The sequence below is a fragment of the Merops nubicus genome, unplaced genomic scaffold, assembly GCF_000691845.1.
Source record: "Merops nubicus isolate BGI_N331 unplaced genomic scaffold, ASM69184v1 scaffold30237, whole genome shotgun sequence".
Taxonomy (NCBI): Eukaryota; Metazoa; Chordata; class Aves; order Coraciiformes; family Meropidae; genus Merops; species Merops nubicus.
This window is the reverse complement of record NW_008618849.1, coordinates 34,860-49,822: the sequence shown is the minus strand read 5'-3', so window position 1 is coordinate 49,822 and position 14,963 is coordinate 34,860.

Genomic DNA, 14,963 nt, shown 5'->3' with positions numbered 1-14,963 from the left:
TCTCATGCAGCAATTGAGAAGGAGGTGACTCATCCAGCTAGAAATACTCTTTCTCCAGCGAGCACTTGCCATAACAGAAACATTCCCTGAAGTGACCATCTGCCGTGACTGCAGCACAGCCAACAGCCTCCCTGTGAGAGGCTGGCAGAGTCTGAGCTGCACTTTAACTGTGATGACAGTTTAATCTCTTAACAGTCTTTTGCTGGGTAAAGGCATTATGCAGTACAAGTACAGAAGTACTTGTACCCAATAGTAAAAAAAAACCATCTGCAAGCTTTGAACCATGCTGTGCTGAGAGGGTTTTAGAAGGACATGCAAGTTGTGGAGTTACGTAGCATCAAATTCATCACAGCACTGAAGGACTGTTCAAGGCCTATGAACTATTTGAGACCTTCAAACAAGTTGCAAGTTTATTCCTCATTTTCTCAACCCAGCTAAACAAAAATAAAGTTTCAGGGCTACAGAGGGAGCCTCTCAGTGCTGGAACTAATGTTGTTAACATCGTTCAGTAGAACACCATTAAAGATCACCATCACTTACCTGGTGTCAGAGGCTCCTCACCCAAATTCCTTTTGTGCTGATACATTCGTAGTTTATGCCTGATCAGAAATGGCAGAGAAAAACTGAAGTTCAGCTGTCAGGGATTTAAGATGTGGGAGTGAAAATACAATGGATATAAAGGCTGTAGACAATTTGGCTCATCAGAAAATGGACCTTGGAGTAGGTGGAACGTGCTTGCACTGGGTGACTTTGACAGGAGATGCCCAGCACAACGATTTATTACCTGTGGGCTCGGATTCGCTGTCTCAGGATGCAAGTATGAGACCCATTTGAACTTTGAGCAAGAACTCACTAGAGAAGGTAATAATGTTGCTCCTCTGTTACAGTCTGGAGCATCACATTCCCACCTCTGTGTCTGCAGCAAGAATGAGGCTCTTTAAGTACCAGACAGAGAGGTAGGACTGATGAAAGGCACCTCCTCCCCTCTATAGTGTAACAAGATGAAATTTCACCTCATTATATTTTCTTTTCACATCTCTGAGACAGCAGCTGCCTTGTCTGGGTACTCTACAGCTCTGTCTTGGCCAGGAAATTCACCTCAGGAGGCTGCTCCTGACTCTGGAACGCTGATGTAGACACAGCCTTTGACATCAGCACTTCCCGTGGTACAGCTGAGCAGCACTGTTCAGGAGAGTGCAGGTCTGTGAACGGCAGCAGTTGGTTATTTAGTTATTTACTTATGCATTTATTTATTTATACAGATTCTGCTGTCTAGGCACTGTTCAGTGTTTTGGTGAGGGAGAGATCTACTGCAGGTTGAAGATGCATCTAAGGATTATTATTGTTAAGTTGGGTATCAGCATTTTAAACATTTGGCTGTGTGCTGCCCTCAGACACACGAGGTCCAGGTTGCACCTTCATCCTTTGGAACTCCTCCCCACCAGCCCGGTGCTCGTGGCTTTGCACTTCTCTGTCATGACCACTGCTTTAAAAAGACCTTGCTGAAGAAAGACAATACCCAACTTCTCTGTCACTCACAGTGACGTAAATGAGAAGTAACAGTTAAATCAGCACTATCCCACTGGTTTAAGTCAAGGATCAACTCTGACAAGACTCTTTCATCTCCATACTAGAGACATGTTCCACTGCTCTTGGTCAGTTGTGCTGATGGAACAGAGAACACATCATTTAACAAGTGCCAGTGGTGGACTCCATATGTATCTGCTTTCTCTACAGAAATACCAAGCCCCTTAGCCCCAAGCACAAGTGTGACACCAGAGTGTGCACCTCTGCAGTGGTGGCCATGGCTAGTGCAGGAGGGAACCTCTTGCTGGCTCAGCTGCTCTTGCAGTCCCATCCCTGTATGACTGACCACTGGTGGCCACCCCTCCAAAAGGAAGGATTTCCAGTTGGAAGCTGTCCAACAGGCCTGGCTGTCAGTGAACTAGAGTTTAATATCTATTCCAGGGTTCACTCATTATTGATATATCCCAGCGTGGTTCTAGGAAGAAGCCCAGAGCTCCTCTTAACTTGTATTAAGAGTAACTTAATACATTATTGACTTGTAACTCCTGGGAAGCAGAAAGAAAAGGACCATGTCCTAGTTGTTGCCTGCATCTCTCTGTCCAAATTTTAACACTCGCTTTGCTTATCCCTGCCCTTTTTGCATTGGAGAATCTATAAATGTTTAATATTGGAGTGTTTTAATTGCCAGTAAGTGCTCCATGGCAAGTTACTTCATGCTGTACTGTGGTTAAACTGATGTGCTCAGTGGTTTCTGTGGCCTCTGCTACCATCTGGTTCTACTGGAGATGCAGAGCTAGGTCAGATCTGCACAACTGCTTTTAAAAATTAATGTGCCTGTGCATCATCATGTGTTCCTAAATCTGTGGCCACTGCTAAAGAGTGCAAAAATATAATTAAAAAATAAATCTTTGCATTAATATACTCGTTGCTGTTTGTCAATGACTACTTTGATTCCTTTTCCTCTTTTCCCTTCCAGCTTCTCTGTTCTTTTTCCCTCTGAGTATACAAAAGTTTACGACCATTATACCTTTAATAAATTAGTTTAATTTCTTGACTGTACACGAAGTTATATGTATTTGTGTGACATCAGAAACAGCAGCCCACTACAACTGACACTGTCATGTACTTACTGATACACAGCCTAGGGCCAGTGACCTATCTACACTGAATTGACACAAAAAGGGTGGGAGAAGAGAATTCCCACTGCTGCTTTGTGAAAGGGGAGGCTTAGAAAGATTAAAAGCTGGGACTTCGGACTGCTGTCTAAAGCATATGGATTCCCAAATCCCATTAAATCCTGTGGTCAAACATGAAACGTCAAAAGCTTGGGTGCCTTTAAGGTCCAGGGGCCAGATTTTCAAAGTTGTTTATTGTTATTTTGCTAAGTGAAAGCAACTGGATTTAGATACTGGACACATACTTGGCGTCTAGTTTCTGATAATGAAGCTTTCTTTCAAACATTTTAAGGGCACTTCTCTGTAAATCACATCTAACACGAGCTGTTCCGTAAACTCTCCAGACCATAACCTCATTTGCTGCCAGTCATCGAGTCATTACTTCTGACATCACAAGACAACTCTGTATGGACCCAAGCCGAACATAAAAATCCACAAATAAAAGAGCAGTGAAACTGAAATTAGTACTTCATTGGTCAGAATATATTAAGAAAAGGACCTAAATATACAAACCATGGTGAATTTCAAAGTGAAGAAAGGAGCACAGGTTTTTATGCAAGCATACAACATCACAGAAAATCCAGGGGGGATTTTTTCCACCAGGCCTCTTCTTTCACTTTTGAAAGCTCAAGAGTTTAAGAGTAGACAATGAAATTAAAATCTGCCTTGAAGTTATCATTTCAAACATGTAGTCTCCAGGTGCTCTCTGCACAACAGTCATCAGTGCTGCCTGTGAGTGAGGAAATCACAACGCGCAGTATTTGGGTTCTGTAAGTACTTGCAATCCAAATACGTGAGACACTCTCTTTTCTGATGAGATTGGAACTAACAAGCCCTTCTCAATTTTTCACAGGTAGTCTGTAGTTCTCTCTTACATTTATTTTGCAACTGGTTGCTGGATTTCTGCTCCTGATTTTTGATCTGAGCTGTACTCAGAAGCCATTCCTGAGAAATTGGGATATGCACAGTTCCTCCTGTTTTGGCTCGGCGTGCAGCCTTTAGCCTCTGGCTGGGTGAACACACTGAGACAGAAGCAGGCTTGCAGTCACATTTTCATACTGATTTTCATTCTCTCCCCTGCGCTGCCTTAGAGGTAAACCCCGAATGGACATAAACAGTCATTGCCAAGCTTTGCAGGAACTCAGAGTAATGTGAACGGACTCAGGCACCTTGTTAACATTGCTCTATTAGTACCATGAAGCTTTAAACTTTTAACACAGAAAGAAAACCTCACAGGCCCTTGAGTAGCTCTTATCATTTGCATCCAATACCTTTCTAAGGGCATCAGCAAACACAACCAGTGACAACAGTTCCCACTTTTTGTGACAAACACCCCAAACCCAGGTTCCACACCCTGTCTGCAGCAGTCCTAAGGTAAGGGATCCTGGAGACACGTTGTGCAGAAGCTGCTTTGAGGAGGTACCTTTGCTATCGTGGGGCTTCATCACAGTGTCTGGGCTTCCAGCAGGCTTTGTCATGGCTCCCATCTCCTTGCTGAACACCGGGGCAGTGACCTGGAACAGGGGCTGGGTGATGCTCTGCAGGCATCCTGCCAAAGCATTTTGCAGGAAAGGAACCTGACACGCAGCTATCACCCAGGGCTAATTTATCTCCAGAATCAATGGGCCTTTAAAAATTCACCAGCTCACATATCCTTTTCAGCAATGGTGGTTAACTGTTTTGTGCTCTGATTTCCTGGGCTTTTGAGGGAACTTTGCTTTTCAGCACTTGATGACATCTCCATAGGTAAGAGGAAGCTAACGGCCTTTACTTTACCCCTGGAGAAAAATGAGAAAGCATCGTGAGGATTACAAACACATAAAGCATTCAAAGAAAGTTTAAATAAAAAAACAACCCAGCAAGCCAAAGGGGGATGCTTCCAGCACTCCCCCACTTCTCAGAGGCAGGATTTCATGCCCTGCTGGGATGGGCTTTACACAGTCCTCCCAAGGGACCAAGCATGGTGTTGCCTGCTGGAAGTGTCTGCCTTTTTCCATCGAGTCTCACATCCCTCCCTTGGCATCCCCACAACCCCCAGGGTGCACATGCACCTACACAGACCCAGGGGGTCCTTCAGGGCTTCATGTCTGTGAGCCCCAGTAGCCAGCTACTGCAGCTGGCTGGTTTGGCAAGCAAATGGACAGGGGTTTGCAGGGCATTGGTTTTTGATTGCTGTCAGCTCACCCAAACCCTTGAGGAGCACGAGAAAGGAAAACACTCTGACAGTATTTACTGATGGTACTTGGGGGAGTCCTCTGTGATTTTCCTTGCCCCTTCTCACCTGCCAATTCGACCTGTCCCACTGAAGGGAGTAACCATCGAGCTGGACACACCAATAGTGACATTTGCACCTAATGGGCCTTTTATCTTTTGTAATGTTACTATAATAGCTCTAAGAACAGTTCTCAGCCTCTATTATCCTGTCTAATGCATCCAAATATTTAGCCTCTTTTTTTATTTACAAAACAAAAGCAGGAATCAAGTGGTATAAATAACATATATGAATGAAAATGCTGTAGACATGCAAATTGGTGATGATTTGTTAGCAGTGCTGTTGGTTTATTACTTTTTTATTACTTTTATTGGATGCAACTGCAGCCTAGATAAATCCAAGGTGATACTTCTACAGAGTTAATTTTAAAGCAAAAATATTCAGCATCACATTTAGGTTTATAGCTATGGTGCAAAATGTGAGAAAACCACAATAAACAAACAATAAGAAAACCTGCCATGGACCAGCACTCTGGGAAGCAAAAATGTCATCCCTGTAAAAAAATGAGCTTATGCTGAACTCATTGCCACAAATTGCCCTACTAGTTAAAGCTAGACTAGTTAAAACCCATGTCCCTCAGCACCACATCTCCATGGCTTGGGAACCCCTCCAGGGATGGGGTCTCCACCATCTGCCCTGGGCAGCCTGGGACAGCCCTGGACAACCCTTTCTGGGAAGAAATATTTCCCAATGTCCAACCTAAAACTCCCCTGGCACAGATAACTAACTAAACCCCAAAGCAATGTCCATAAAAGTTATTAGGTGAAACCTGCAACCAGCCCAGGCAGGTGATGCTGTGAGGGCAACTGAACCTACCTGCACTTGTAGACGTGCTCCCGAAACAGCTTCATCTTGCTGGAATGACTGTAGGGTTGACAGCTGACCAGTGTTTTTTCAAGCCCTTTCTCCTCTCCACGGGTGAGATGTGCTGCAGCAGGAGGGGCTGGTGCCTGAGCCTTGCCAGGCAAGTCCAGGAGCTCACTGCTTGGAGGTCTCTTTCCAGCCCAGTGAGACCTTGTGCTGGAAGAAGCAGATGCTGGTGCAGTGGTGGAGTAACGCCGGACGGTCATGGTGCTATCTGAGTAGAAGAGACAAAAGCAGAGCTAGGAACAATAATTATAATGGAAACTCAGATATCTTCAATGTATTTTCACAGAATCCCAGCATGGTGGGAGTTGAAAGGGATCTCTGGAGATCATCTCATCAAACCCCCCTGCTCCAGCAGGGTCACCCACAGCAGGGTGCCCAGGATGGAGTCCAACTGGGTGTAGAATCTGTGCAGAGAAGTAGACTCCACAGCCTCTCTGGGCACCCTGCTCCAAGCTCAGGCACCCTCACAGGAAAGAAGCTTTACCTCAGGTGCAGGTGGAACCTCCTGGGTTCCAGTTTGTGCCCATTGCCCCTTGTCCTGTCATTGGGCACCATTGACGAGTCTGGCCCCATTGTCTTGACACTCACCCTTTAGATATTGATAAGCATTGATGTGATCCCAAAATTTTTAATAGCATTCAGCTCAAAAGTGCTTTGTACTTTGTTGGGGGAAGGCTGAAAGGCAGAGGAAGCCAAACAGCCCCTTTGGACCCCACCTTTTCCCCTAGAAGGCAGCTGGAGAGGAACAGCCACAAGGTTGGCAGGCACTTTGCACAGCTGGTGGCTCATCTCCCATCCCCTGCAGGCTCCTAACAGCCAGGCTGGGAGGTCCTGCATGGGGCAGCACCCATGGGTGCCACGGACAGCCCTGGCTCCTCAGTACCTGTCTGCTCCTTGGGTGCTGTGGCAGGACCAGGCACGATGCTTCCATGCAGGGCTGCTGGGGAGCCGGCTGGTCCTTCCCCATCATCATGGAGGCTCCTCACGCTGCCGTTGCCACCTCCTCCTGCTGTCCCTCTCTCTGTTGGCACAGCTCTCTGCCCGCAGACCTGCAGCTCTCCCCTCAGGGCCCTGTTTTCCCTCTCCAGCTTGTTGATTTGGGAGCGCATCTTGCGGATGACCTGGAGGAGGTGCGTGTTCCCCTCCATGGCTCCCGCCAGCGGTGGCCCAACCCGGCCCTTAAAAGCCCCCGAGGAGCAGAAGTCCCTCCCCGCACGTGGGGCTCGGCCAGCTCCCGTTGCTGAGCAGGGCTGGACCCACTTGTCAAGTTACTAAGAGAGGCCCCATGATTTATTCATTCAGGGGTTCATTTTTCAGCGCGGAGCTGGCCGCCTCCCCGCTGCACAGATCGTTGTCAACACACTATCACTGCACCATGGAAAACCCTCTGCCCCCTCCCCAGGCTTTGGGGTTCTCCAAAGGGACCAAGGAGCATGGAGCACATTGGTCCTCAAGCTTGGCACCTTCCACTTACCCGAAGAGCCTGGTGATGGCCGGAGTGGCACATAGGGAGCTCTCCCTTACCCTGGGGCAGTGGCTCGCTCTTGCTCTGCACGTCTGGGAAAGAATCAGCACTTTCTCAAAGGAAAACTGGATTTCTGCATGAAAGCTGATAGGGTGCAAGACCCCCACTACTGCCAGCAGCAGTGTGGGGTGAGCAGGTTAAAGGGAGAGGCTCCTGGAAGGGCTCAGCTGAGCCCACTGCCCCTTCCCAGGTGCCTGGGGAGGGTTGCTGGAGTGGACCATCTGCACCCGCATCCCGGGAGCGTAAGGAGAGCCAGAGTGGGCATGAATCTTGCATAAGGAGGGGAAACACAATCCTCGGGGCTGCTCTCATCACCTGCTCCCCAGAGTGATCTCTCTGTTGGCAGCAAACCACAAAACCCTGTGGAACGTCCTTCCCAGCCTCCCCCAACTGACATAGCGATACAAAACCGAGAGAGCCAGCAGCAAAATCACTTCACACACCTTTTGCTTTGAGACCATCCACCTCCCAGCAGCTCAGCAGTGACTCAGGAACATCTGAGGAAAAAAAAAGACCCTTTGGCTGTGTGCACTTCACCGCTTTGCTGCTGGAGGCTGGCGGAGGAAAGGAAAGCTGCTGTGAGATGCTCAGAATAAGAGATGATTGAGTTTTGGTTTTCCCAGAGGGTGTTGGGGGGGTACCGTGAGGAGGACATCGTGAGGAAGCCATCAGGTCTGCAAGGAGGCACTGCCACCCAGCAGCTACTGGGAAAATGGGAGAAACTGCTGGGATGGAGAGAAAATCAGGGATGCAGACTAGGAGCTGGGGCTGGGGCACATTCCTGTGTGGGCCGTGCTGCTTTCCTGGGAGCAGCATCCTCAAAAAGTGCTTCGTAAAGACCAAGTGGCTGGTCCTGGCTCTTCTTTCCAGCCCATCCAGCTTGCAACAACAAGAAGCATCAGCTCCTGCTGGGTTTTTTCCTCCCCTCCAGAGAGATGTTGGATTCTAGGATCATAATAACACAAATGGGAAGGAGTGGGCAAAGGTGGGCTCAGAAAAGGGCTCGGACCCAGGCTCAGATAACAGTGCAAGTGCCTCCATGCTGGGGACAACGGGTGGTGAGCAAAACTGCTGGGACCAAAATACAAGTCCTCTCTGTTTTGGAGTCACCCACACAGCAGCAACCCTCCAGTACTGGTTTCACATTTACAGTTGTGGTTCTCCAGCAAGTGGATCAGGTACTGAAGCAGTGACAGCCTTCATGTGCAATTATAATATCACTGCTGCTGATCCTGCTGCTGGCAGGTCCAGCTGGGCAGGGGACACGTGCCAGCTCAGCAATCAGCTTAGCCCGGCTGCAACTGAAGACTTCTGCTCCTTGGATGCAATGCCTGCTGCTCCACCAGAACCAGACAGGAGCAGGCACAGACCTTGTGGCCACCAGGCTGGGGCAGGGCTGAGCAGCTCCTGGGTGCACTGCTCCACACACCACGGGTGGGACACAGTGCCTCTGAGCTGTGGCACGCTCATAGGCTGCAGATTTTGGCTGCCATGTGTTCAGTGCACCTTCCTGTGCCTCTTACAAACAGCTACAGCTGTGGGGCTTTCACTATGAATCAGTTCAAGTCATTTGGCAGAAAGGATGGAGTTAAGTTGTGCTTGGTAGGACATGGACTTTGGTAAAACTGTATTCATAGAAAGATAGACTGGTTTGGGTGGGAGGGGATCTTTCAAGGTCATTTGGTCCAACCTCCCTGCAGGGAGCAGGGACATCAGCAAACAGAGCAAGTTGCTCAGAGCCCCAGTCAACCTCACCTGAAATGGTTCCAGGGATGGGGCATCAACCACCTCCCTGGGCAGCCCAGGCCAGGAGCTCAGCACCCTCAGTGTAAAAAATTTCTTCCTTATATCTAATCAGAACCTCCCCTCTTTTAGTTTCAAACCATCACCCCTTGTCGTTTTGCAACAGGCCATGCTCAAACCATTGTCCCACCTTTCTCACAGGACCCCCTAAGTCACCTCCCTGGAGGCAGAGGTGGAGTTCCTGGTACCTGCCGGGCTCCAGCAGCCCCCCAGCTACACCCCAGCATGTGCTGTGCATCAGCGGGAGGCAGGAGCTGCAGACCAAGCAGTGCAGTGACACAGAACCTGCCAAGGAACCCCAGGAGCCTCGGGGAGCAGGTCGGCTCTTTGTTCTGCCACTGCTGGACACCCTGCAGGTCCCTGCCCCGGGGGCACGCGAGGTGCGGGGTGTGCCCGTGGCAGGGGGTGCAGAAGGTGTGTTGTGAAACCTGCCAGCTGCAGAGAGGTGGCTCCTGCACGGCCACCGCCGGGGCTCAGAGGTTTTTCCAGCCATCCTGCCAAAGCTGCTCTCTTGCATCCCTGAAGGTTAGACAGATAAAAAGCCCCAAAAGGTTGGGTTTGGTTTTTTTTCAAAGCACAGCATTTTGTCCCTGAAAATCCACCAGCAGTAAGTGTGTGGGTGTCTCCTACGACGTGCTGCAGCTGGAGGTGTGTGGGCCTCCCAGTGCAGGAGCCCCTGTGTGAAAACAGAGTCCCCTCTCCGGGGCTGAACCCAGCTGGGGGCACAAGCTGCAGCCTTCCCATAGCCTTGCCCAAAAGCAGCGCTGCGAGGTCCACGGCAGGGACTGCTGCCCTGAGGCCAGCCTTCCCCCTCCCACCACGCCTGGGTGGAGCAGATGGAGGCACAGGACCAAGACTGAACGTAGCTGGGGGTGCAAAGTCTCTTTCTATTACTACGTGGCAATAAACAGGCCTTTTAAGCAGAAAGATCCTTCCTTTTTGCCTGGCATCAAACTCCCAATCCACAGACTTAGAATTACAGAATTGCAGAATTGGTTTTATTGGAAGAGACCTTCAAGATCATCAAGTCCAACCGTTAACCCAACACTGCCAGGTCACCACTAACCCATGTCCCTCAGCACCACATCTCCACGGCTTTGAAACCCCTCCAGGGATGGGGACTCCACCGCTCCCCTGGGCAGCCTGGGACAGGCCTGGATGATCCTGGCAGGGAAGAAATTCTGTTTGGAAAGGAAGTGGGGAGCGTCAAGGTCAGACCCCATGGAAATGTTCACCGGCCTCACGTGTAGCCAGGCATGAGAGGGCACAAAGCCCTCTTCATGCTTCAGTGCCACCTCGCCTTACACTCATGACTAATTAAACTCCCTTTTAACCACGGTGGAGCTGCACAAGCTCCAGGGAAGGAAAGAAGATGGCAAAACTCAACGGATGTTTAAAGCAGTCTCATGTTTCATAATCTGATTAGATAACGATGGCACAAAGAAAGTTATCTGACTAGTCTGTTTAACAGGTAACTGTTGAACTTGTTAATGACCATTAAATGTCCTTTTTGTCTCATCTCAGGTTTCTGAAAGGGGTCTGATTTCCAGCAGGGGATGCTCAATACTTTCAAAAAACCAGACTTCACCTGGGCATGGGAAATAGGAACACTGAGAACCATGAGTCACATCCAAAGCCCTTGGCTACGGTTGATGGACTGGGCTGGCTACAGAAACACCTCAGACTTTGCAGGGAGCACTTGAGGCCTCCATGTTGCATTTCCAAGACGCTGGGTCGCTCCCTTTAAATGGATCCTCAAGTTAGTCTGGAATGATCAGAATTCATCTGCTTGATGCCAGCTCCCTGCAAGCACAACATATGCTCCTGAGTACAGAACTGTGCCTCGTGCAGGAAAATCTATAGGCTCAGCTGGAGATTTCTGTAATGAGAAGCATGCAACTGGGCCCACAGTTACCTGCAGAGAGCTTGTGAGAGCTCTCACGTTAACCCAAGCCATCACTCCTGGGAGATAGCCTCAGGAGCAGCTCCAAGCAGAAAATCCTACAATTCCAAATAGTCAGTATTTCTTACTCATTTTTCTTTTCTCAAACAAAACATACCCTATAAAACACATGAGGATATTTGTATCCGTGTAGCCAGAAGGTATCGTGCCACATGCAATCTGGGCAAATACATTTAAAACATGACTCAGAGCTACAGGAATCATCACATGGCATCTGCAGGTCACAGAAACGTTATCAGAGGGCAAGTTTCCCCCAACAGCCCTTCTGTGACAAAACTGACTGAGTCCAGCTGCCTGAGCAGCATCCAGGGAGCACAGCTCAGGGAGCACACAGGAGAAGCTCCTGCCACAAAGCTGGGGGGAGATCAACCAGAAGAAAAGGGAATGTGCATTTCTTTGCTGCTGTCCAGGGGGAGATGCTTGTACTGAGAACTTGAAGATACTTGCTGGAGTGAGTAATTAAGAACTCCACGAGGAACTGCAACAACCTGGACAGCAAAGTCAGCAATACTGATTGCAGCTTGGCATTGCTGAGAATTTTCCCCAAATACCTCTACGTTGTCAATTTATGGGAGCATTACAAGCCACTGCACATGTATCCCACGTGGACTATGATTCCTGACCTGAAGAACACATTCATTACTCTAATTCCCACCTCATGGGGCCTAAGGGATGCTCCCAAGTGCATGGGCCATGCCCAGGATGGATCCCAAACCTCTGTTAGGCACAACGTCCCCACAGGGCAGCAGCACCTCCTCCTGCAGTGCCTGGAGCCAGAGCTGCTCAAGGGCCAATGCTTTTGGATCTTGAGGCCACACATGTAAAAGAGACACATGGCCTACTAATGAGGAGGCTCCTCCAAATGAGCTTTTGATCATTCTGCCTTCAAACCACTCAGACTCTCTTGGCCTGATAATCCATACACTGCCACAACCTTCCCCTAACCCTGCTGGTCTCAGTGCACTTCTTCTTTTTCCCCATCTCCAAATACTCCAACAGGTGCCTGGGAAGTAGGAAAGTTACCTGGTATTTTCCATAGCTAATATTTCACCAAGGAACCGTGCTTGACTCCTCTTGAAAAGAATAAGAACATTCTCACCTCCTCCCCGAGCTGCCCCGCGAGCCCATGGCTGCCCAGAGCTGCTCTCTGCAGACTGCAAACAAAAAAAGAAGGTTCTGGAAGGTCCCTGTGCAGGGGAGAAGCTGTGCTGGGGTCTCTGTGCTCAGCCACATGCCCACCCTGCCATGGTGGCCTCCTGGATCACCCAGCACCCCACCCATGGAGCAGGACCCCATCCTGCCGCAGCCCCTGCTCCAGTAGTGCTGGCGAGCGCCTGTTCTGCTCCTGACCTGCACACTGGGAAGAGTGCTGGGTTTGCAGCACTCCCCACCGGGCTGAGCATCACCACCAGAGGTGCTGGTGAGCCCAGGGAGGGCATGGCCAGAGGGACCTGACTCATTCAGAGCAAACTCCCTGATTTTAGCCATTTCAAAAGAAAAGCAGCAATTTGGTGTTTCTCTACTAAAATCACAGAATCCCAGCATGGTGGGGTTGGAAGGGGCCTGTGGAGATGGATCTCGTCCAACCCCCTGCTCCAGCAGGTCACCTGTAGCAGGGTGCCCAGGATGGTGTCCAGGTGGGTTTGGGATCTCTCCAGAGAAGGAGACGGCACAGCCTCTCTGGGCAGCCTGCTCCAGGCTTGGGCACCCTCACAGCAAAGAATTTTTTTTCTCATGGAGAAGAAACTTTGCCCGCTCCACACTGCAGCCTCCAGACAGCAAAGTGAGGGCAGGAGGAGCAGGAAACTCTTGTGAGGGCAATGGGTCTCTGCCAAGTGGTTCCTGCTTAAGCAGCTCCCCAGGGGATACAGGGATAGTGAAGCTGAAGGTCCTTCCTAGTCATGACCATAGCTCTATATGGGGAAAAAGTAAATCAGCAGATGCATTCAAAACCATAGCAGATGTTCTAAGACACCCTTGCTAGTTCATCTGTCTTGATGATTCATCCTCCCATATTAGTTAGAGCTGTAATACTGAGCAGTCCGTGACTGGTTTTATAAATGTTCAAAACTGTAGTAAAAGGTATATGCAAAAATTATCCCTGTTCAGATCAAGTTGACGTTGCCAACATAACATCTCTGCAGTGAATGTTAAGATATGATTACCCTGTAAGGAACGACTCCTATTACACATGTAATACATCCCCCTCTAATTGCAATTTAAGCCCTGGGTTGTGGTTGGGTGTCATGAAAGATGTGATTAAACATTAAATATGTATAATGCTTAACTCCTTTTGGGGTGTTGGGATAGCCTCCACTAGGTAACTAACATCAGTAACTTCTTTTGCGCTCTGAAAAGTACTAAAAGTAGCTCGATTTGAGGCTGGTGCAGGACGATCTCCTCCCTGAGGTGACAGGGGGTCTCCCACCAGCCTGGCCTACAGCAGCCATGGGCTGAGAGCCTCCCTGAGTTCCTCTTCACCTCCTGCCCCTTGTACCCTGCTCCTTGCAGGGGTCACGGTGCCCAAAACCCCCTTGGCCACCTGCCTCTCCTCCAGCTCTGGCCACTTGAGTCTTCTCAGGCAGAGCTATTTGCCATGAAAGCATGATGGAGAAAAATGCAGGTTTTCCTCTTACACGAGTGATCTGAGAGCTGCACACGCCGAGCACCAGCAATGACACCAATGACAGTCCCACATCACACACTTCCACGTAGACATTATTTTTATGCCTGTTATTATTAATCTTGCTCACAGCCTAAAACTCAGAAGCCTTGTCAGAGTTTCATCTATAAACCCCTATGTAACTCCACGCTTAGCAAGAACTAGGACAGAGGCTTGAAGAGGTACCAGGAGCTGTTTTCCCCATCTATATTTCTTTTCTTCAAGCAGAGCAATTAACCAAAAAAGCTGACTGCAGCATTTCTCACCGCCACCTTTGCCGGGTCCCTGGGACATCTGTGCTCAGACCCTGCCCATCCTGCAGCAAAACCAAAACCTCTGTGTGTCAGCACTGGGGATGTCCATCTGCTCCTGTACTTGTCTCCCTGCCTCCTGCATTCCTCTCCTGCCCTCCCCTCGACGCTGGCACGAGCTGTGGTTGAATGCTTTGTTCAAAGCAAACGTTTGCTAACTTGTGCTGGTTCGTGGGACTGTGCTGAAAGTGCCTGAATGGAGCAGGAGGGAGGAGCCTCTGGAACAAGGACCCACCTTGTTCCAGTGCTGGTGCTGGAGATGCTCAAGCCTGAGCATCTCCAGCACCAGCAAAAAGCTAACAGCTAGAACAGAGGCTGGACTTTCAGTCACCCAGAGGAGGCTTCAGAGCTGGTGGCTTAAAACAAACCAAACCCCACAAACCCTTAGACTTACACAAGAAATTCATTTTGTGTGTAAGCTGTTGAGAAAACAATCCATGGATCTCCTTACCTCTGCTTCTCAGACCACAGCTTGGCTTCAGCCCAGCCTGGTGTCCGCTTCCAACAGTCCCTCAGTGCCAGCCACGCTTTTGCAATCCACTTATTCCCGAAGAAGCCCAACAGATTTAGTTGGTCAACTCTTGTGAACATTAATTAGAAACAGTCTGTCTCCATATCACCATGATGGCTTCTAAAGTACCTGAGACTGCATGCTGACTCTTCCACCTTGCACATATAGATGGGGGAATTCAGAGACCACCTTCAGCTCTTGCCTGCAGGGCCAGGTTACAACTTGAGTTGAGGTTCACCAGCTGTGAGCTGGGAGTGTCATGGGAAGGGGTACAGGGAAAGGAGACAGTAGGGCAGAATGAGGACCTAGAGCTGGGCTTGCACCTGATCAAACACTCGTGAACC